Raw genomic sequence first — 23,356 nt, forward strand, 5'->3', positions numbered from 1 at the left:
CAGGTCAGCTCAGAAGATACTGACAGTTCCATTGTGGGAAGGTGTTATACTTGAGTCATACAAAGGAGATCAGTCTAGAAGGAAAAACAGTGTTTAGAGGAGTTTGCATGAATCAGGGAGGTAAACTAGGGCCAAAGAGTCAAACACTTAGGGCTCTGTGTTCCCCATGGCAGTTAGCAGCAAAAACTAAAGTCATCTGAGGCTCTCACTTCCAGCAACACAGGGAAGGAACATATTTAGCAGTGACCTGTATAACACATGTAATATTTGCATTTCTGCCATGGCCAAGTGACTCTTATCTATGCTCAAAGTACAGCCTGATTTTCTTCCTGAAGAGAAGATAAAGTGGCACAAAGAACACCTCTCCCCTCTCTAAATCTGGGGTGGGGAGTGAGGAGGGAGAGGAAATTTCTCTTAATAAGTTCTTCCTGAAGGAGTCTATTCCTGGACTCTGAGATGATGAAACAGCTTCATTTTTCTCCAAAATCTCCATTCATGAATATCCAAAGGTTCATGACAGATAACCATAGGTGTTGTCAAGTTAGACAGGGATTCCTAGCTGAAGAGTATTGACACAGCTATCTGTTGCTCTATTAAGAAAAAAAAAGATGTCTGCTATCTTCCCAGAGCACCTATCCAAAACATAACAGAAAGCTGCCCAAGACTTGCCAAGCAGCATAATTGTTGGCCATTTCTAGTGATCCTCATGGGCACAAATGATATTGCAAGAAGGAATCTAGAAAGCTTTTCTAAAGACTATGTGGTCTTGGGAAAGAAGTTGAAGACCTTAGGGGCATAGGTAGTATTTTCATCTTTGCTGCTGGAAAAAAAAAAAAAGATAAGGACTTCACAAAGAAGGAGTGGGAAAATAAAAACCTGATTAAGATGGTGTCTGAGGATAGGATTTGGATTTCTAAGGGACACCTTCAAATATAGAATGATGGGCTCCTGAACATAAATATGGAATGTAATTAACTAGAGATAGTAAGAATGCATTTTCCTGGAGCCTTGTATATCTAATTCAAAAAGCATTAAACTGAAAAGAAACAGACATAAAACTGCTTTCATATGTATAAGCCAAATAACCAAAGGTAGCAGCTACAATACATAAAGAATGGTAGTAAAGACTCAAAATTTTATGGAAGACATGATGCAAGAAAGGACCAAGTTTTCAGAACAAAACAAAACAAAACAAAAACAACCTCTAGCCTCAGATATACATACACAAATGTACAAAGTATAGTAACAAACAATTTGAACTAGGTAGCTTAACTCAAAAAAGAAAATTTTATTTACTTTATAGACATCACTGAGACCTGGTAGTATGAGATCCATGACGTATGGCTCTGGAATAGTTTACATCCTTTATTTCAAAAGAATACTATACTATAAGAAATGATAAGCATGTTGGTTTTAGAAAAATATGGAAAGCCATATATGAAATAATGAAGAGTGAAATGAGCAGAAGCGAGGGAACATTGTATATAATAACAGCAATATTGTTTGAAGAACAACTTTGTTTATAAAATAACAGTTATTTTGAGTATTATAAATACTCATATCAACTAGAAAAGACCTATGAAGGAAGATGCTGTGTGCCTCCAGAGAAAGAACTGAAAATAAAAGTATGTATAATAGGTATATATACATATACATACATATATATGTGTGTATACATATAAATATTTGCATCTAATGGCAGCCATCTTTAGGGTGGAGAGGGAAGAAAAAATATAAAAAGTACGCAGCAGAGAATAAGGGAAAATTTAGAAGCAGAGCAGCATAGAAAGCAGAGTAGCTTTGAAAATTGTGTAGTACTTATATAGTTTTTTTTAAAACGTAAACAGTATGAAATGTAAATTTATGGTTTTATAGTGAATCCTCTTTTTTATGCTGGGCTATGCACATGGAAATGTTCTTTTTCTGTCTTTATGTATTTAATTCCAAAATGAATTTTTAAAAAGACATACTTATAAAAAAAAAAAGAAATAGGATTGGCACAAGAAGTCTCGTGGGGAGTGGGGGGAGGGAGGCAGTAGGGATGTGGTAACATTATTTATTAACAAGATCTACTCCTATGAATAAATCTGGGAATGATAAGGGGGAAAACATAGTAAAAAGCATTTGCATGAAGGTCAAAAGAAGTGGTAATGGAAGCAATGTTGTTACTGAAGTATACTCTAAACCCTCTTCAAAGAAAAATGAAATAGATAAGGACTTTGGGAAATAGATCATGTCTGGCATGATACTATAAGTGATCAAATATCACTATTATCCAGATAGCTACTGAAACATATAACTATATCTTCATGAGCTTAAGATAATTTCATCCTTCCAAAGGTAAAAGAACGAACAAAAGGGAATGTCTATTATTGATCGAATCCTTGCCCAAAATGAGAAAATAGTTGATGGAGTTGAACTGATGGAAACTTTAAGTAATCACTCCCTCTTAAAATTTGTGATACAAAAGGAAATGAAAGAGGCCAAGTCTGACATACACTCTAGATTTTGCAATGGCAAATTTCAAAGGGTTGAGAGAAAAGATAGGTAGATCCCATGGTCAAGAATTCTACAGGAGAGTCAGGATGGATAAAGAACTCTCAATAATGAAATTCTGATGATAGAAGATGAAGAATTTCAGTGACTTAGAAAATGGGTAGTTGTATGAAGAGACAATTGTCTTAAGAAAGAAATGAGTGAGTTCAAAGAACTCATTAGCCAGCTAAAATTTTCAAGTGACAGTGTACAGAAAGAAGGAAACAAGGGGGAAAATGGAGGATGAATATAAAAGCATATCAGAATTCTGTAAGAATATCAGGAGTGTTAAAGCCTAGAATGAGTTGGGGCTAGCAAAAATGGGGATCTTTTAGCTGTATTGAAAAAAAAGATCCCAGGGGCGGCCAGGTAGCACATCGCGTAAGAGCACCAGCTCCAGTGTCGGGACGACCTGGGTATCGAATCTGGGCTCAGACACTTAGCATCCACCCAGAAACACCCGGCTGTGTAACCTTGAGCAAGTTACTTAACCCCAATTGCTTAAAAAAAAAAAGATCCCCTGCTTAGAGTGGATGGGATGATGATAATAGACTACAGAGAGAAGGGAGAATTAATTGTTCAACTCCCATTTTGCTTCTGCTTTCTTTGCCAAGAAGGATGATCTTTGGAATAGAAAGGACAACACAGAAATGGCTACTATTAAGGGAGATGATACTCCAAATAAGTAGGGAGATTAGTAAAATAGCATCTGGACTGCCCTTTAATGAGCTTAAGTTACCAGGCCCAGATGAACTGTATCCCAGGACACTGAAAGAACTGGCAGATGTGATTGTACATCCAATGTTTGTGATAGAGATGGGTGAAGTGGTTGGACTATAGGCCAGTGAACTTAACTTCAGTTCCTAGAAAAATCTAGACATATTAAGAAACATCTAGAAAAGGAAAGTGATCACAAAGAAGTAGTATGATTTCATCAAGAATGTGTCATGACAACCTAAACTGTTTTTCTTGCTTGCTTTCTTCCTTCCTGTTTTAAAAGCATTTTTCTTTTCAATTCATTTCCTTTTTTCCTTTATTAGAATGGTAGGTCAGGGAAATGTTGTAGGTAGGCATGGTTAGGCCAGATTTTAGCAGAGTATTTAATGACGTCTGTCATACTATTCTTGGAGACAAGATGGAGATATATAGGTTAGAAGGTAGCACAGTTAAGGGGATTAGAAGCTGATTGGATGACTGGACAGGAGGAAGAATCATCAGTGGTTCTATGCCAACTGGCATCTCCCCAGGGATTTGTTCTGTTTGAATTTTTTTCAATGATTTGAATAAAGTCAAAGGGTATTTATAAGAATCCCAGGCAACCCCTAAGTGGAAGGGATACTCAATGTTTAGACAATGGAGTCAGGATTTGAAAAGTTCACAGGTTAAAATATTGCAACAAATTTAACAAAATGGAATTTATAGGGATAAATATAAGGTTGGGTTAAAAAGTCAGCTTTAGGAGGCAGCTAGGTGGCACAGTGAATAGAGCACTAGCCCTGGAGTCAGGAGGACCTGAGTTCAAATCTGACCTCAGGCACTTAACACTTACTAGCTGTGTGACCTTGGGCAAGTTACTTAACCCCAATTGCCCCACCTTCCCTCCTCCAAAAAGCAAAAAATTTTTTTAAAAGTCAACTTTGCAAATAAGGGGGTCTTGGTTAGATAGCAGGTTATCTGAAAAAGATCTGGAGACGGTTATGGACTGCAAGCTCAAAACAAGTCATCAATGCAATCTGGCAGTCAAAAAAAGTGAATGTGGGGGCGCCTAGGTGGCGCAGTGAGTAAAGCACCGGCCCAGAGTCAGGAGAACCTGAGTTTGATTCTGGCCTCAGACACTTAACACCCACACAAAAAAACTAACCTTGGGCAAGTTACTCAACCCCAATTGCCCTTCAAAAAGAAAAAAAAAAAAGTGAATGTGGCCGTAATATCATCTGCATTTAGAAAGGTGTCTTGTCCAAGATGAGTACAACTGTACCCTCCCTTTGGCTAGACCACATCATGAATGGTTTGTTCAATTCTTGGCACCACATTTTAGAAAAAAAAAATTTATAAACTCAAGATTGTTCAGAGGATGACAGTGAAGATGATGAAAAGCCTCCAGGTCATATTACATAAGGAGGAGTTAAAGGAATTGGGAATGTTGAACCTGAAAAAAAAAAGAGGTATGATGGTTATTTCTGAGTATTTGAGAGGTTGCCCTGTGGAAGTAGGATTAGTCTCATTCTGCATGGCCTAGAAGAAACAACTAGGAACAATGGGTTGAAGTTACAAGGAGGCAGATTGAAGCCTGATGTCAAGAAAAAGTTCATGACAAGTAGTGCTATCCAAAATCAGAATGGAGATGCTCAGGAGACAGTGGGATCTTGGCCAGTGCACAGTGGGACTCCATGGCCTATGAGGTCCCTACCAACTCTGAGATTCTGTGAATCAGGAGCAAGTGGGACTAGAATCTCAGATTGAATCTCCAGGTTCTGTAATATGTGGGCTACTCTTATTCACAAGAAATGCCTCTGTCTTTCCCTCTACTAAGATTAAGTACCTGTGTTGGCAATAGGGCCCAGGCATCCAACCAAAACCCCAAATGCTACTATCTCCATATAACTATTCCTTATTCCTCTTAATTGGAAATGATCTTTTCTTCCTGGACCTGAGAATGTCTTTTATCTGAACTTACACATTTGTCCTAGTACAGTATAAAATGCCATACTTCGAAGCAGAAGACTGGGTCTTAAATCCTTGCTTTGCTGCTAGGACTGACCAATGGCCCAGTTACTTTATTCTTTTAATCCTGTTTTATCATCTGTAAAATGGGGATAATAACGTCTTTACCATGTACCTCATTGGGTTGGTATGCATAAAGTACCTTGTGAAATATAATGTGCTTCCCCAATGTGAGCTATTATTTTTTATTGCAGTTATTTGTGTGTAAACAATATCTCAGACTGTAGTGCAAGAATAGTCTTATTTATCTTTCCCTTCCCCTCCCCCTCCACTAGTGCTTAGTGTTTGTTGAACTGAAATTAAATTTCCTATGGAGAAAAAGACAAATTTCATCTTAATCTTTAGTGTATTCAAAGCGCTTTACCATTTATGTGCAATTTCATTTTTCTAACAAGAATTAAATGAAAAAAGAGAAGGATAAAGGAGAAATACAAGGGAACTTTGATTTTTTTTTAATCTTAGAAAATTTCATGTAGGTTATGTACTTTGTTTAGGGAGAGAACAATAGAACAGAAATGAGACAGTATTCTGGTCCAAATAGGCCAGGGAGGCAGGACACTGTGGTTGGGAGCAAAGGAAGGCAGCCCTTCAAGAATTATGTGAATTCCTGGAGTCAGGAGGAAAAAAAAGAGTAAGTGGTGACCTGACACAAAACCAGGAAATAACTGCCCTTCTACCTTTCTTCCTTACCTCCCTCACCCAGCCTGGCCTGATCTTTATTCTATTCTTGTTGCTACCAGTCCTCTGCCTTAGCTCGGGGAACTACCATTTGAGGTTAAGGAGTTCTCATTTCCCCTATACTGACCATGGAAGGGGGATCCTTTTCACCTCCTAACTAGCCACCTTCTACTTTTATGTGTCTTATTAGAATATAAGCTCTTTGAAGGCAGGAATTATTTCTTTTAAAAAATTTTTCTTATTTCTACCATTTAGCATAGTGCCTGACATATAGTAAACACTTAATAAATACTTTTTTTTATTAGTTCATCATTCATATGCTCTTGGCATACCAGGTTGGAAATTGTCATACATGATGGTTAGTTTTTGTAGTAGTACTGTTTGTCCCTGAAACCTTTTTTTCTTAATTCACTCTGACTCTCATTAATTGACCAATAATAGGTCCCAGGCCAAGTCTCACTTGGTCATTGTTTGGTCCCTGATTGACTCAGAGTGAATGTAAATAGCAATTGTTTCTGTTTTGACCAAATCTTAAAGGTCTTCCCCTCCCAGATGTATTTTTTTTGGGGGGGGGAGCGGCTAGGTAAAAAGGCCATTCTCAGCTTCATTTCTTACCTAGCCTTAATCACTGAATCAATCAAACTGAGACCTGGGAAAGATCTTAGCTTAAAAAGGCCAAGGTCTCCCACTGCATCCAGAGCCATCTCCAGCCGTCCTGATCTATATCATGCCACAGGAGCCAGCTGACTCCAGAGGAGAAAGTGAGGCTGGCGACTTTGCACAGCCCTCCCTCACTTAAATCCAATTCATTTAAATGTCACAGCATCACGTCCCTGATGTCATGGTCCTCTTCCAGAATGAGGGAAAAACAACAACAGTTGTTTAAAGAATGCTAGATTTTTCAAGGATATTTAGATGGAAATAGATTTTTATGGACTGGCCTAAAGGTATAACTACTGTTTTTCATATTATTTCTGTAAAAAAAATGCTTCTAAGTTCCACATGACTGACTTTCAAGCAAACTTTTGTGATACAACCTATTTGTGGATTTGGATTGTGGATTTAAAAAAAATCAATTCAGACAACATATAACAATACAGTAATACACATTTATTGTTTATTGTGTGTGGAACATACAAAGGGGACCTACAAAGCCTAGATAAGATACCCACAAGGAACTTTTAGGCAAATCTACAATAATAAAAAAAGATAGCTACAATACAAAATATTGTCTATGTAGCACCCCTTCTGGGGTCATTTCTCTAACTCTTATTCTCACTGTTGGGTTCAGTTCCGATAGGATAGTTACTACTTCTTCCTTATAGCAGGGTGACCCTTACAAGGATTGTTTTTTCTAACACTATAATGCTTATAAAACCTCCATCCAGTGGATTCCCCGTTATTAGCCAGTAGCATCACTTAGTTTTTAGGAGAGGGCATTTACTGAGTTGGTATAGGAAGAACAGTTGGGGCAAAAACCAATTCTCCCCCAGCCCTCAAAGTCTGGGGTCTTTCAGAAATATACACAAGGTCCATGGGAAGAGTGGGCACAGACTTAATGTACCAGTGTTGGTGAGGTTAGACCACAGGAAGCACATATGGCAAAGGGGTAACTCAGTTCCTAGTTACTAGGGGTTCTTTCCTTCATGACTTCTTCATGAAGTCTCTTTATGGTGTAGCTCTCTTCTGGATTCCAAAGATTGGTTCCCTTTTATCATCCTGAATCTGCCTTTCCTCAGTGTGCCTTTCAGCTTCCAGTACAAATGCCAAAATTAGTCCCTTCTGCTCCAGTGACACTGTTACAGGATCTGGTTGCTGTGAGGCCTCTCTGATGACCTGGATGGATCTTCCAAGCTCATAGATTTTTCTGTAGTGTGTGTGTGAGAGAGCCAGGGTCTTTCCTGATTTTTCCAGGTTCCTCCCCACTGGGCCCCACTCCCCCCACTTCATCATTTCCTCTCTAGAGCTTGGCTAGAGCTGTTCCACGACCAGACTGGCCTGATGTTTTTTAACCAAAGCCTCACAAGTTGTGACTGATTCTCTTGAATCTTGAAAATATTTTCTGTGTGATGTTAACTACTCATGATTCAAGAACTTCGCTCCACTCAAACTGATAGACTAACATATTCCCACCTCATTCATACCTTTGACTGGTTCAGTCAGAAGTCTGGGCCTTCTATATTTGCATTAATTGCACTTAAAAAATGAGGAACCTTCTCAAAACTCCATAAGAACAGAATGGGGACCTATAGGACTAGGAAAATGCTTTATGGAAGAGGTGACATTTAATATGAACCTTAAAGAATAAGTAGTTGTTTTATATATTATTATATATATAATCAAATAAATTAATTATTCATTAATAAATAAAATAATTACCTAGGAAAATTTGATGCTTTTTTTCTGATAAAAAAAAAAAGTTGTTTTTTTTTAAATCCTTGTTCATTGTCTTAGCCTAAGCCTATTTTCATTTAATGTAGATAAAGGAAAACAGAAAGTTTATCTAACTGAGGTATGTGATTAGGTCTTAATGCTTTCTACTGATTAAAAAAAAAACACAAAAACAACTTTATTCTATTTCAATGTAGTCAAGTAAATCAAGGGAAAAATATAACTCTCAAAAGACGACTAGTGGCTGTTATTTCAAAATCCTTTTTTGAAATTACTATATATCCTTCTGCATATATGTCACATTTACCTATTTTATCCCTCTCAGTAGAATGAAACCTCCTTGAATTTTGTTTTTGCCTTTGTATAACTAGCACCCAATGGAGAGCCTGGAACATAGTAGATAATTATTCATAAATATTGTTTTGAATTGAAAAAAAAAGTAAGTAGGTAAAGGGAGGGTGTTTCAGTTACAGATAAAGTATGAACCAAGATCTAGAGTTGAGAAAGCATAGGATATTTATGGGAGACAGAACAATTCAATTTGGTTGGAGCATGGGGTGGATGGAGAGGCCTCACCAGTTAGAGGCTATAGAAAAGAAGGGAGTGACAGGTGGTAAAGGACCCTGAGGGTACAACAGAGGAGTGTGAACTTTATACAGGATGTACAATAGAAAGTCACAGAAGATTTTGGAGCAGAGAAGTGACATCATCAGATCTGTGAGTAGGAAAAATTATTTGATTGCAATATGAAGGATGGTTTGGAATGGGGAGAAAGCAGACAGAAATACAGTGGTGGCTAAAGAGGTTAGCACTGAAAGGCAGGAACTGAATAGGATAGTAGCTGCCTAAGACAGAAAAGTCAATGGAAATCCCAGTGTACAGAGACCAAAATTAGGTGGGGAAAGTGAATGTAGAGAAATGGGGACTAAATGTAGGAGCAGGATGTGAGGCTGAAGAGAAGGAAGTCACAACATAGGAGACCAAGTGAATAATGGTACCATAAATAGAAACTGAGAAACTGTGAACTCAGAAGGATGAGAAGGGTTTAAGAGAAAAGATAATAAACTTAGTTTGGGACATACTGAATTTGAGATGCTGGTGAAATAGTCAGGTAGAGATAACCCATTGGTAATTGTATAAATAAGAGCCTGGAATTCAGAAGAGAGATACAGATCAGGAATTCATTTGTATGAAGTAGCAGCTCAGTCCCAGAGATGATAAAATTGCTAAGGGAGAAGAGAATCAGACCAAGGGCAGATGTTTGAGGGAATGTTAAATGGTCACTTAGAGGACTAGAAACCAGTGAAGGGGGCAGTTTTAACAGCTAAGGGGAGAACTTGAATAGTGGTGTCTTTAAAGTTCATACCATCAACAACATCAAACACTAGGAGAGATAGAGGATAAGACCTTAAAAAATAAAGGCACCAAGTTTAGTGATTAGGAAGTCCTTTAAAAGATGTGTTTCAGAAGAATAATGCTGGCCTAAGTCCAATTGCAAAACTGTGAAATGAATAGTGAGAAAATGAAGGCAAAATGTACAGAAAACTTTTTAAATTTAGAAATGAAGGAGAGAAGAGAAATAGAACAGTACCTGGATGGAATGGAAGGACAAAGAAAGATCCTTTTTAGGAGTGGGGAGAGCTGAGCCTGCATAAGCAGATGAGATAGAACCATTGGAGAGGATAGAGTGAAGAAGCAGAAGAATGAGGGCATGTTCAAAAGTGGGAAGGAATGGGATGATCAAGAGTTTACATGAGAGGGGCAGCTAGGTGGCGCAGTGAATAGAGCGCTGGCCCTGGAGTCAGGAGGACCTGAGTTCTAATCTAGCCTCATACACTTGACACAAAAAACTAGCCATGTGGCCTTGGGCTTAACCCCAATTGCCCAGCCTTCCCCCCTCCAAAAAGCAAAAAAAAAAAAGAGTTTACATGAGTAGAAATTATACTTCTTATGTGACCAGAGAGAAGAAAGGAATGGGTTGATGGTACTGTGAGGGATATAGAAATAGAAAAAAAAACAGGTATTTTAAAGAGCTTTCAGTCTTATGGGGGAGACAAGGCTGCACTTCTCTTTTTAAAAAATTAAGTGCCAAAATGAGTTATAATGTTTTATTATCAAGTGTTACATTTGTTCTGAGAAAATAGACATTAGTATACAAAAGAATAAGTATCAAAGGTTTCATGGAGGAGGTTAGATTTAAACTGGCCTTGAAGAATCCATAGAATTTGGTAAGGAAAGAGATTCCTGGTGGGGAGAACTGAATAAGTGAATCCCTCCCCCCCCCCAAAAAAAAATTCAATATATCTATGTAAGCTAGTTTGAAGGCTGAATTGAATTTTGAAAACAGTTCATGTTAGCCAATTGAAGTTAAATTGGGATGGATACTGATTGAAGACAGCTACCAAAAAATATGAAACATTTCATGTCTAAACGTACAAAAAGGAAGTATTTCACCTGGAATGTAGAAGAAGAACACCTTTCTTGGAGGAAAATATTCGATGGCAAATTACAGGTGTAGTGATATTTTAAGATTAGATAATAGCTCAATGTTCTTTGCAGGATTGTAGGGGAAAATGCCAGAATGCAGTGGTTTATGCATTGAATGGGTGATTTAAAAAAAAGGAGGCAATGTAAACAGACTGCTTATTAGAAGTAGAGGCAACAAAATGTAATGGAAAGTATCCTAGGCCAGAAGTTTTAAGACTTGATTTTGAATCCTAGCCTTACCACTAATAAGTTATGTGACTTTGGGTAGGTAATTTTAATTTATTCAAATTCTTCTCCTTTCTGGGTCTCAATTTTATCACCTGTAAAATGAGATAATCTGACTCTTAAAGTCCCTTCTAGAGTTAAATCTTATTATCCTTTTATGTTTTGAAGAATTGAGGAGAGGAGTTCACAGCCACTGGTCTTTGAAGTAGGTTTGGTCATCTGCTGGCTGGGGGTGTCACTGGAGTTGAGAAGAGAGGGAAAAAAGGGATTTGGAACAGTCAGCATTGAGTTGCTGAGAAATGAAACGGAATTCATAAAGCTAGAGTATAACTGTCAAATTATAGCAACAGTCCAACTGAGGCTGTTTATTATGAATTTGTTGTGGGTCAGATTTGCTAGATTTTTACATTTTCTTCAATCACATGAAAAGCTGGAGCAGGAGAAGAATCAGATGTTGGGGGGCAACCTTAAGAGGAGGATTTGATCAGAAAAGCAAGGGATGATAGGATAGCACCATCCCTTGAGGATCCCTTAGGGGCAGGTAGGTGGTATGGTGAATAGAGTTTTAGGCCTGGAGTCAGGAAAACCTAAGTTCAAATATCTCTGGATGTCACTTATGAGGGCAAAGTCACTTACCATCAGTTTACCTCTATGTCCTTATCTGAAAAATGAGGATAATTCCACTTATATCCTAGGGTTGTTGTGAGGATCAAAATTAAAATAAGATAAAAATTGCACTTAGCATGGTACCTGGCACATATGGCTATATACATGTTAGCTATTATCACTGCTATTATTATTATTGTAGCTAGAATAACAAACATTAAAGTGGTAGGCCATGTGGTGAAGGTTGGGTAAAGAGATAGGTAAAGATAAAGCAGACCAAACGGACCCAATGAGGAGATCAGGGATAGGTCAAAATGTTTTATTTTCTTTTGAAAAATGACATCAGTTTTTACTTATGCTTTACATTAAAGTACAAGGAACAACACATTTAAAATTACTAGAATATTTATCAAACACATGATATTCATATAGCACTTTAAGATTAGCAAAGAACTTTGGAGAAATTATCTCATTTCATTCTCCCCAACAGCCCTTTGGCATAAATATTATCCTCATTTTACAGATGAAAAAAAAAAACCGAAGCTCAGAGAGGTTGTGACTATTGTAAGTGCCAGAGGGAGAATTTGAACCTGGGTCTTTCTCAACTCCCATTCAAGCATTTTTGCTTATAAAATATGTTGCAGTTGTGTAAATTTCTTATATTTTAATGATATAGAACTGATGACATAGATGAAAGATGTCCTACTAGATACATATGCTTATAAAGTGCTTTAATTGGTTTTACATTAAAATCTGCCCATTATATACCATGAATATGTTCTAGGAGCATAATTTATGGAGTTCTAACTACACTGCTCAAATAATGTTCTAAGTGTATACTGGTGGTGGTGGGAGGGTGGGAGTGCAAGCTGAATAGTTAGCTGCTCCTACATTCCCCCCCCTTCCCCAATTTGTGATTTCTGGGGTTTGAGGAAATTCTACCAAAGCCGGTTTCACCAGTAATTATTATACAACCTATAGTCTTGGATCTGAAACTGATTTTCCTAAAGCTCAGGTCTATGTAATGGGGTGTTCAGGGAGAACTAGCTCCTCTTGGTATGAGGGCTTGCCAAGGCCTTTAAAGAGCTGTTCATCCACCTTTGGTGTCCATTAGAATGAATGCAAGTTCCCTGAAGTTAGGGAGTATTTTACTTTAGTCTTAGTAACCTTTGGTCTTAACTTAGACCAGCACTTAATAGATGCTAATGATTAACAGGTTGATTACAGAGTTGCCTGGGGCCCAAGAAAGTTCAGTGACTTAAGTGAATTTAAGAACCACACATATCTGGGATTCTAACACTAGCCTTCTATCCACAATACTGAACTTACTCTCCAATCAAATAAAATCATAACGCAGTGCCCAGGCATTTAGTAGGTTATTCTCTCTCTTCCTCTTATTCCCTCTGATTATTTACTTGTCCCATCTAGTTAAAATTTAAAATTATGTAATTTTAAATTTATGTAAATTTAAAATTATGTAAATTTTAAAAAGCTTTCTGGCTTTAAGCAAATTTATTAAACTTCCTTTTCCTCTTAAAAAGAAAGGATAATCAACTTACCAAGAGTTGATCTGAGAACTGACAGTAGCTAAAATACTCTGAAGGGCTCAACATATATTTTTTTAAATCAGAAATTCTAGAGGGAAAGTAAAGTTAGATTTAATGTGATTTAAAAAGTGAATGTGTTATTTGTGTTGGACATTCAGTTCAAAAGTATACAACTGAATAATTGAATATATACTTTCAGTTACTTTATGCAGCCATTGAATGAATTTACCATATATTATATAAAATGATAAATACATGCATATAATTATATCATGTAAAATGCAACCACTGAAATAGGTTTTCTTTTTTTTTTTAAAGACTTAAGACTCCATCAAATCTCCATTAGAGACCTGCCTTGGGGCATTGTAATGTAATGTCTCGATCAGGGTTATCACAACAGCATTTACAAACCTTCTCTTCTCTTTTCTCTTCTGCCTACACTTCCCCCAACTTCAACGAAGAGGACCCCAAATCATACTTTACTGAGGAAACAGAAACCATTCACAGTAAGCTTCTTTACCCCCTACTCTGTATTTCAGAACTCCTTGATATCACCCCTATTCCTTCCTCCTTTATTCTGGTCTCTGATTAAGAAGTGGCCCTTCTCCCCAAGCCTAACTTGTTTAATTTTAACCCTATTTCTTCTGGCAGATTGTCCCTGTAGTCATCTTCTTTCTCTAACTTCTGTCTTTTCCTATATACTGGCTCCTTTCTGTCTGCCTACAAACAGGTCTAAATCTCCCTTGTCCTTTAAAAACAAACCCCACATCCCCCCCACCACCAAAATACAACCTTCACTTGAATCTGTCATTCCCTTAAGTCATAGATTTCTTCCCCTTTTCATAGCCAAACTCCTAGAAAAGGGTGATCAGTCAGTCTCCTTGCTTCCATTTCCACTTTCATTCATCTGTTAAATCTTTTGTAACTCAACAATTAAATGAAGCTGCTCCTTCAAAATTACCAATAATTACTAAATCCAGAGTCCTTATCTTGATCCTTATCTTTCTTGACTTCTCTGCATTTAACCCTCTCCTAAATATTCTTTTCCCTGTGTTTTTAAGATAGTGTCTCTCTGCACCCAAATGATCTGTCTTGGGTCCTCTACAAACTTTCTCTCTCTCTCAAAGTTGACTCTGACCAACCTTAGGCAGCTGCTTCTAAGATCTATATAGTCAGTTCTAGTTTTTCTATTAAACTCTAGTCCTGCATCACCAACTATCTTTTGGACATTTTGAAATGGATAATCCATTAATATATCAAATGCAACATTTCTAAAACAGAATTCTTTGTTTCTCCCTTCCTATTGCAATTACCCTCTTCCAAACATCTTCATTTCTTATGAGGGTACAATCAACCTTCTAGTCACTCAGGATTGAAAGTTTGGAGTAATCCTCAGTTAAATTTTCCTCCCCCCACATATACAATCAGTTACCCAATTCTATCAATACTAACATTGTACTATTCACAACTTATCCCCTCCTATCCACTCACATACCACCACCCTAGTTCAGGTAAACTTTATCTCTTGACCTCTATACTTGACTACTGTAAAAGCCCAACTGGCTTCTGCCTCAAAGTTTCTTCCCTGTCCAATCCATCTTCTACAGAGCAACCAAAGTAATATTCCTCTATCATTCCTTTTCTCTGCTCAATAAACACCAGTGGCTCCCTATTATCTCTAGGACCAAATACAAACTTCTCCATCTAACAAAATCCTTTACAAATTCTCCCAGATTTCCAGACTTATAGATTACTACCCTTCATATACTCTATAGTTCAGCCAAAATACCTTTCTTATTGCTTCTCCCAATATTCCTTTTCTGCCTTTGTGCCCTTTGCATGGAATGCACTCCCTCCCTTCATCCACTTCCCAGGATCTTTAGGTTCCCCCAGGGCCAGTGTGTGAAGTCTTTCCTGATCAGCCAGACATGGATGCTAGTGCCTGTCCCCAAATTACCTTGTTAGGTTTTTTTTTTAAATAAATTTCTTATAAGAGTTCCTGGAAGGCAACAGCTATTTCATTGTTGTAGTCTTAATATGCTAAATACTTAGAAGAGTGCAAATTGTACTTAATGCTTTTTGATTGACAATATGTGTCAAAGACAAGACAAGTTTAGGTTTCCCTCAGTCCAAGGCCAGTTCTCTATTCATTACAACATGTTGCTTCTCCTGGAAGCATTAGTGTGGGCCAAAGAAGGGAAAAAGAAATAAGCATTTAAATAGTGCCTACTAGGTTTCAAGCATTACATGGAGTACTTTTACAAATATTATCTTACTTGATCCTGACTACAACTCTAGGAGGTAAGCACTATTATTATCCTCATTTTATAGTTGAGGAGACTGAGGCAAACAGAGGTTAAGTGACTTCCCCAGGGCCACAAAGCTAGTAAATTTCTAAGGCTGTAATTGAACTTAGGTCTTCCTGACTCTGGTCCTAGAACTCTATCCACTGTGACACCAGTAAGTGCCATCACTGTGGTAAATGCTCATCTTTTCCTATCCAAGAATTCAGTCTGTTTTACGCCTACATCATTAGATCCTAAAAGTTTTAGTTTATTAATATAGTACATTTCTAGATCCTCAGGTTGTCCTTAAACTCTTTATATATGTGTAACATAGAATTATATAAAACCCTTTTTATAGCTTTTCACAGATTCAAGACAATTTTAAAAACAAATTTAAGTATTTCTGCCAACGTTTGCCATCTTTTTTTTTTTTAAATGACAAGAACAGACTCACAAAGATTTGGTGTAAAGCATCGTAACTGTCATTCAGAGATGTTTTGGATGTGCTGTACCTAGAGTTGGTTAGCAATCCTGAAATAATATTTATGGCTAAGGGCTGGTTATTGAAAATAACATGGATATTTAAAACACTCTATGGATAACTATAAATAGATATGTAATACATTTCTAATATTTGCTACAATTACTATTCAAAGATGACACTGAAAGAGCTGTTAGTCTCCATGCTCATGTGTGGCAGAAAAGATCATTTTGACCTGTTAGCACTTTCCTCCTGTCATACATAAGTAGCCAGTTCTTTGATTGTGGCTATAGTTAATGTGTACAGTAAAAGCCCATTGTTACTTGTGTCTCCCTTTCTTGACTTAATAGGTTCCTTGTTATTTGCTTAAAATGAGCTACTTTATCTTTGATTACTACTACATCAGGTTAGTCTGTCTGGTGCTGTGGCTATTTTTTTTGTTTGTTTTGAGTTATCAGATCTTATATTGAATTGTTTATGTTCTTAATGACAGATCCTCTGTGCCTTTGATGCCAAATAAAATACTCTGTAAAATGTACAATTCACCTAGACACTTAAGAGGCAGGTGAATAATAATGGCAAGTTCTTCATCTGCCTAGGTAAGGTCTGTACTTTGGTCTGAAAGGACTTTAGTGTTCTCTTCATAAATCTGAGAGAGTAAAGAAACAAACGAAGAAAGCAACAGTTGAGAAACCAAAGGGAAAGGAATCCTTTCTGTACCTTAAAAACAAAGCTTCCTTGGGGGAGGTTTTCAATGACTTCATCTCTAAATTATCTCATTTCTATAGGCCTCATCATCTGTAACACAAAATGGAATAATTTCATTTGCCATTCTATTGTGGGTGACCCAGGAATTAGCAGCTTCTTGGGGTGGAGCTAGAGATGGATTTACTCTAACTGCCTTGTTCCTCTGGTTTTTCAGAGGCCTTTTTCTCTGTTACTTTTCACCCCTGGTGAACTCCACTCTCTATTCCTTAAATAACTTGAACTTGACTCTACTTACCTCCCTTTTGAAAGGAAATGCACGACATAGTTTTTCAATACAGGATTGTGTAGTGGGAGCAACAGTGATGGTATACTGGAATTTGTGTCATCATACTTGGATTCACAATCCTGCTCTGGGGGTTACAATCTGGGTTACCATGGGCAATACACTTTTCATCTCTGGACCTCTTTTCCTCATTTGAGGGGGTTGGACTAGACAATTTCTATAAGGATATGATTTATAACCTAAACCCCTCCCCTTTGTTAGCCTGCCTAAGTGTTGTCCTACTCATCAGAGAATATATAATCAACGTAATGTTTATATATATATATACATACATATATATGTATAGATGTATGAATTTTCTATTAAGCCTAACAGGAATTTCACCAAATACAGTGTTCTAAAAGTTTTAGTATAGTTTAAAACTAGTCTTAAAAACTGCACTAGGACTTTTGGAAAATACTATGTAGTTTTGATATTGTTTGACCACACTCTATGGCCTTGGTCAGAAGGATAATTTAGGTCCAAAGCATAATGTGATAAGATACAGAAGCAAATTTATTAAAAATTATTTCAGGATTGCTAACCAACTCTAGGTATAGCACATACAAAACCTTTCTGAATGACAGTTATGATGCTTTGCACCAAATCTTTGTGAGTCTGTTCTGGTCATTAAAAAAAAAAAAGATGGCAAACATGTTGGCAGAAATCTCTAGATTTCTCTATAAGAAAAAAAAAATCTGTTTTAACTACCTTTCATTTTGAAGAAGCTCTGAAAAACAGTTGCTATAGCACCAAACACAGTGTTAGGCACACAGGTACCTGTTTTATTGAAATGTACTGTGACCTGATTTTAATATTAGAAGAGATCTACATGGAGTCTCTCAATTAACAATTATATATTACAACATGCACATACATTATAATACAAAAACAGTCACTACTAGAATAAGGTAATTCCTACTCTGTAAGATTATGTTGAAGTAAATGAACTGTAAAAAGGGACCCCAAAGCATATAACTGTACAAATGATATTTGCATAAGTTTCTGTGATGAGATTCTACAATATGTAGTATTAGTATATCATTTGTTCTAACAAACCAAAGTTTTGTCTATTCCATTTCACTAGATCCAAAATCATCTTCCTATTTCCATGTTATACCTTCTTACATTTCATCTTCAATTCTTCAATGTGAAATCTGTAATTTCATAGGTTTGGGTATTCTTCCAAAGAAGATTCCAATCTCACTATGCCTTAGTGGACTGTCTTAAAGATATGTTGTAGTGAAAAATTCATGAATTATTTATAAAAACAAATTGTAAGTGATTGGCCATAGGGCAAATATGATTATTAGTCTTGAATTTAGCTAGGTTGGTGCTCCAACAATATATGGATATATGAAACTTTTCCAGGTTCAGAAGTCTGTTTGGAGTCTTTCAGAAGCTAGTTTGGATAATCCAGGGTCACCTAAATACCATCTTATGAGACATTATAGTTGTTCAACTGTTTTGTATTTGTGTCCAACTCTTTAAGGACCCATTTGGGGTTTTCTTGGCAAAGGTACTGGAGTGGTTTGCCATTTCCTTCTACAATTCATTTTCCAGATGAGGAAACTGAGGTGTCTTTCCCAGAGTCACAAAGCTTGTATTTGAGGCCAGGTTTGAACTCAGGGAAGATGACTCTTCCTGACTTCAGGTGGGGCACTCTATCCACTGACATCACCTAGGTGCCCCTATGAGACAACACAGTAGATTCTTTATGAAGTCCTTCCCTTGGTTCAAAAGATATATCCCATTACCTCAAAAATAGCTGCTTTCCTCCTGTGTTCTAGGATTGCCTAGATCATCCTATGCCATATGAAACTATGCTTAGGTCCCTGCAAAACATTATTAAAATAATGGTTATAAAAACTGTGAAAAGTACAGTGATACATAAATGCAATTTTTTTGTGAATTGTGATGAAACCTGTCACTATAGCTAGTATATCTGTACTTAATTCTAACACAGTTTCTCATAATAACTCCTTATTGAACACTCTGCTATTGGTTTTGCTGCCTCTCCTACTGCAGGAGGCCATGAATTAGAAAACTCCAATTAAGGAAAGCTTCTGTCTTCTCTTTTCTCACACTGCTGCACTACCTTAGGACTTTTCTACCATGCCCCATGTTGGGTACCTTTTCATCCCCTCTTTCAATCCCCTTCTTTTCCAGCTTCCTTTTGTGTGTTGTATTCTCCCATTAGATTGCAGGCTTCTTGAGGGCAGACTTTCTTTTTTTATATTTGTATATCCATTGCTTAGCACAATGTCTAAAACCTAGTAAGCACTGTTTTGTTTTGTTTTTTTGCTTTTTGGAGGGCAATTGGGGTTAAGTGACTCGCCCAAGGTCACATGGCTAGTTTTTGTGTTAAGTGTCTGAGGCCGGATTTGAACTCAGGTACTCCTGACTCCAGGGCTGGTGCTCTATTCACTTTGCCACCTAGCCGCCCCAGCACTTACTGTTTTTTGACTATGGACTAGTTCTGTAAGCATAAATTTCTGAGCAATGGGGATAAATGACCTCCCAATGAATTTCCCAAGGAGCGAATAAGTCAAGAGAGAAAAGACAACATAAACATGGGAGATGTTTGGGAAGAGAAAGTAACGTACCTATTTTTGGAGAAAATTCTGGGTGGTAGCAATATTGTCAAAGTACTTTACAGTACTTTTACAAAGAAAAACCTGATGCTAAAAATATACCACTGACCTCATCTTTCTGCACAGAATATTAGAATGTACATATTGTGTAGTTAGTAATGTGTTTTTAGGAAACAAAACATATATTAATGCTTTGATCTTGATTATCTGTCTTTAAAAATTTTTTAAATGAGGTAATACCTGAAAAACTAAGTGTTAGGTGACTAGACTTGCCTCGACCATTTATCGGCCCATTAACTCCTGTGTAGTAGTGCCTTGGTTCTAAAAATTACCTGTCTCGGACCTGAAGCTGAAATTTTAACAGTACCAATACACAGAGTAAGTTATCAGGTAGTTATTTTGACCATGGCTTACAATTTGGCAGGCTAAAAGTTGAGGCAACCAAAGCAGGGACACTTGGGCAGGGAAGTAAGATTGGCAAACTCTTTTCAGAAGTTTCAATCCTTCACCATTGTTGTCTTGTAATATTATTTTTGTGAATGTGCTATTCTACTTCTAAAAGTTACTTTTATCAAAATCAAGATTACTCTTTAAAAGCTGAAAAGAATCAAAAGGAATGAATGACAACTAACATTTTTTTGGTCGAGGCCTGTGACAATTACAATGGTGACCCTTCACACAATTCAACAAGCACCCAAGTGCATGTCACAAGCAAGCCCAAGGACAAGGTCTAAAGTCTTATCTTCTAAGGATTAGTAGGATTGTCAAAATGTGAAATAGGGGTTTCAGAATTATATTCATATGAAGTGTGAATGAAAAGGAATCCTTGAGATTGATCTAAAAAAATTTTATTGAACCTTTCTCTGGAATGGCTTGGTGTCATAAAAAGATTGGGGGGAGACTTAGCTGACCTAGAACCATTCACATCTCTAGACTTCAGTTTCCTTAACTGTAATAAGGCTTAACTAGATGGTCCCTAAAACCCTTTCCACTCCCATGGTCTAAAACTATGTCTCAAGTTCTTAGACTACTCCATAAAATACTGCAATGAATATAAAGAAACCAGGTGTAAAGCCTCAACCAGGAAACCGAACATATTTTGCCTTTTTAAGAAATTTCGTTTCCATGGAAAACCATTAGATTTGTTGTGTTTGAGCAAGGGGACTCCACTACACATGTGTTCGTGTTCCCTAATGAGTCTCTTAACTTTTTCATCTTAGGTGAGTTCAGAGTGCTCCACCCCTTGTATCACATTACTGCTCCAAAACGGAAGAAACTGTGGACGATTCTTCGGCTTCTTGGGAACGGAAGAGCCCTATTGACAACTTTCTTTTGGGAACAGGTAACTGGGGGTCTGGAGAGGCAGAAAGGCAATGAGGTGATGAGGTCTAGGGCAGAGGGATAAGCAGGAACTGACAATTCATTATAAAAAGGTTATCCAGGGAGAATAATAGGTATATAGGTATAGTTTTAAAGAACTGCTCAAAGAGTCAATATCAAACAGCTGTTATGAGCCCAGCACCATACTGTGTAATTCCCTTCCAACTTCTCAGTCTCCTCCAATTAATTCACAACTTGGTTGAGAAATACTGGATTAACGAGATAGAGAGGGATTATATGGCTGTATAAAGGGAATTATTTTATCAGAAGATTGGCCTAGAGATTTCACAGGCATTAAGAGAATGAGGGCCTCATTGTTTCTGGGGTCTACTTGAGTCGCAAAACTGAAAGGCAGAAAAAAAAAAAACCTAAGCTGTGGCTGGGTGGCCAGAAAAAGGAATGCCCGTCCTCTCACTTGTAAAGGAATCCTAGGTAACCGAGAGGTCAGAACTCGCTGGAGACAATTCTTTACCCTGGAACCTCCTCCGCGTGCAAAGTAACCACGCTTAGGAACGAGAATAGGTTGGGCTGCGCAAACCAAAAAGGGGCCAAGGCAGGGCCGAGCGCTTGGGCCACAGAAAACGCGTTTCCCCTCGGGTCGCCCTAAGGTTGCCTCCTGGGTGTCAGGACTTGTAGCTGGCTGCCGACCCTCTCCCCGCCCCCGCCGGGGTGCGCACGCTTCGCGGCTAATTCAAGGCGAAGGCGGCCTCGCGGGGTCCCGAAGAGTGGCCGTCTTCTTCGGCTGCGTCTTTCATCTTCGGGGTGCCCCGATTGCTAGCCGATCCAGTGCGGCAAGGATGGTGTCCGGGCTGGCCGGGCCATGACACCGGGGTGGGCCCAGCGCCTCTGGCCAGCACGCGGAGCCCGCCCAGCTAGTTTAAGAGTTTTTAAACGCGTCGAGAGGGCTGGGGAAACCACTGGGGCCAGCGCTTTCCGTCTGCCGCTCGGGTGGTCCAGACCTTCGGATTGCCCAAGACGCCGGCTTCCTCTTTTCTGTTTCCCTCCCAGCCGCAGCTGCAACTGCAGCCGTCGCCGCTGAAGCTTCCAGCCCCCGCAACGGTCGCTACGAGAGCCGACAGGGGCTACTAGCCGCCACGTGCGCGCCGCGCCTGGAGACGCGCGGAGAGGGGGAGCTGGGAGTAGGTGAAAGCCAGGCTAGAGGAAGTCAGATCTGCCGGGAAGAGGGGACGGGGTGGGACTCGACCACTACTAATTCGCCGCTAGCCTAAGGGGCCATTCGGCGGTGGCATGCGGACTTGCTCCAATCAGAAGCGCCGGCCTGGAGGTGCGCGCGGAGTACCAGAATGGACTAGGCAGTGGGGAGGGGGCGGGGAAGGGAGGGAGAGCAGCTCCTCCAATGGGAGCACCGCCTCGCGCTTGACGTGAGTCTCTCTCGGCCTCCGAGGCTGCCGGTCTCTGGGTCTGGGTGGGTGAATTCGAAAGGGAGGAGTGGGGAAGGGAAAGTGGGAGGGACTTCCGCTGGAGTCCCGGAAGTGGGGGGCTGTGGGTTCTCATGCGAACGGGAAGGAGCGTTGGGGATTTGGAGTCTCGAGGTTGAGACATTTTCGGGCCTGAAAGGGGAAGCGTCCGCAGTCGCCGCCGCCGCCGCTGCAGCCGCCCAGCCCGCGCCTCTCCCCACCCTACCCTCCCCCTCCTTCCCGGCGCCCGCCCGCTCCTCCGCCTCTTCCTTACCCCTTCCCTTCCCCTCTCCTCCCCCCACCCGGGTCCCCGCGTGTGGTGCGGTCGCTGGGAGCAGCCGGGGCTGCGGCGGAGGCGCCCGTGGTCGGGCGGCGGCGGCGGCATTCTCAGGAGTAGCAGCAGCGGCGGCAGCAGGAGTCCGAGCCGGAGCTGGAGCGGCGGCGGCTGTGACAGGTGAGAGCCGAGCCCGAGGGCTTCTCGACGCACCCCCCTTTCCGACTCGGGAGCTCGCGTACGTCTCTCCTTCCTGCCTGGGGCTGCCCCGGGGCCGGGCGGGGGAGGGGTGGGCCGGGGGGCCCTGGGGCCAGGGTGAGGATCTGCTCTCCGCTAGTTCGGACCCGCCGCCGCCCGTCTCACTCCTGTCACCGGAGCCGCCATCTTCCCGCTGGAGGCAGCTCCCTGGGCCCCGGCCGGGCCGGCTGCTTGGTTTTGCGGGCGGTTCCCTTGGGTGAACCAGCCCTCCCCCCAACCCCCCCGAGGCCGGGCCTGAGGAGGTGTAGGCTCCGGGGCCCAGGGGCGTGCGGCGGCCCCGGTACCCGTCCCACGTTCTCTCGGCTATTACTTCGTGACCCTCGCTCCCGGGTCCTTGACTTCCCCTACATCCCCAGGAGTACCGTGACGCGGGGAGCCGGAGCTCCCCCGGGTGCGTCTGCGTTTGGGCCCTGGCGATGACCCCAGCTCCTTTGAGAGCCTCC

The 23,356-nt window shown here is 39.8% G+C and overlaps 1 protein-coding gene across 6 annotated transcripts in view; it reads left to right on the forward strand.

Moving 5' to 3' along the window:
• Positions 1-19,571: 19,571 nt before the first annotated feature.
• The window catches only part of LARP4B (La ribonucleoprotein 4B), a 141,032-nt gene continuing 137,247 nt past the window's right edge, over positions 19,572-23,356 (forward strand). For 2 of the 6 annotated variants that reach the window (XM_069086547.1, XM_069086550.1), the window contains exon 1: positions 19,572-20,925. The gene's annotated coding sequence lies outside the window, so the exon portion shown is untranslated. Of the gene's footprint in view, positions 20,926-22,440; positions 22,836-23,356 lie in introns of those variants that run through there. The other 4 variants (XM_069086549.1, XM_069086551.1, XM_069086548.1 and 1 more) reach the window with 3 other exon arrangements.

This window comes from Petaurus breviceps, unplaced genomic scaffold (assembly GCF_028583685.1).
Source record: "Petaurus breviceps papuanus isolate PSGF00001 unplaced genomic scaffold, PetGlider_PUasm1.0 178, whole genome shotgun sequence".
NCBI lineage: Eukaryota > Metazoa > Chordata > Mammalia > Diprotodontia > Petauridae > Petaurus > Petaurus breviceps.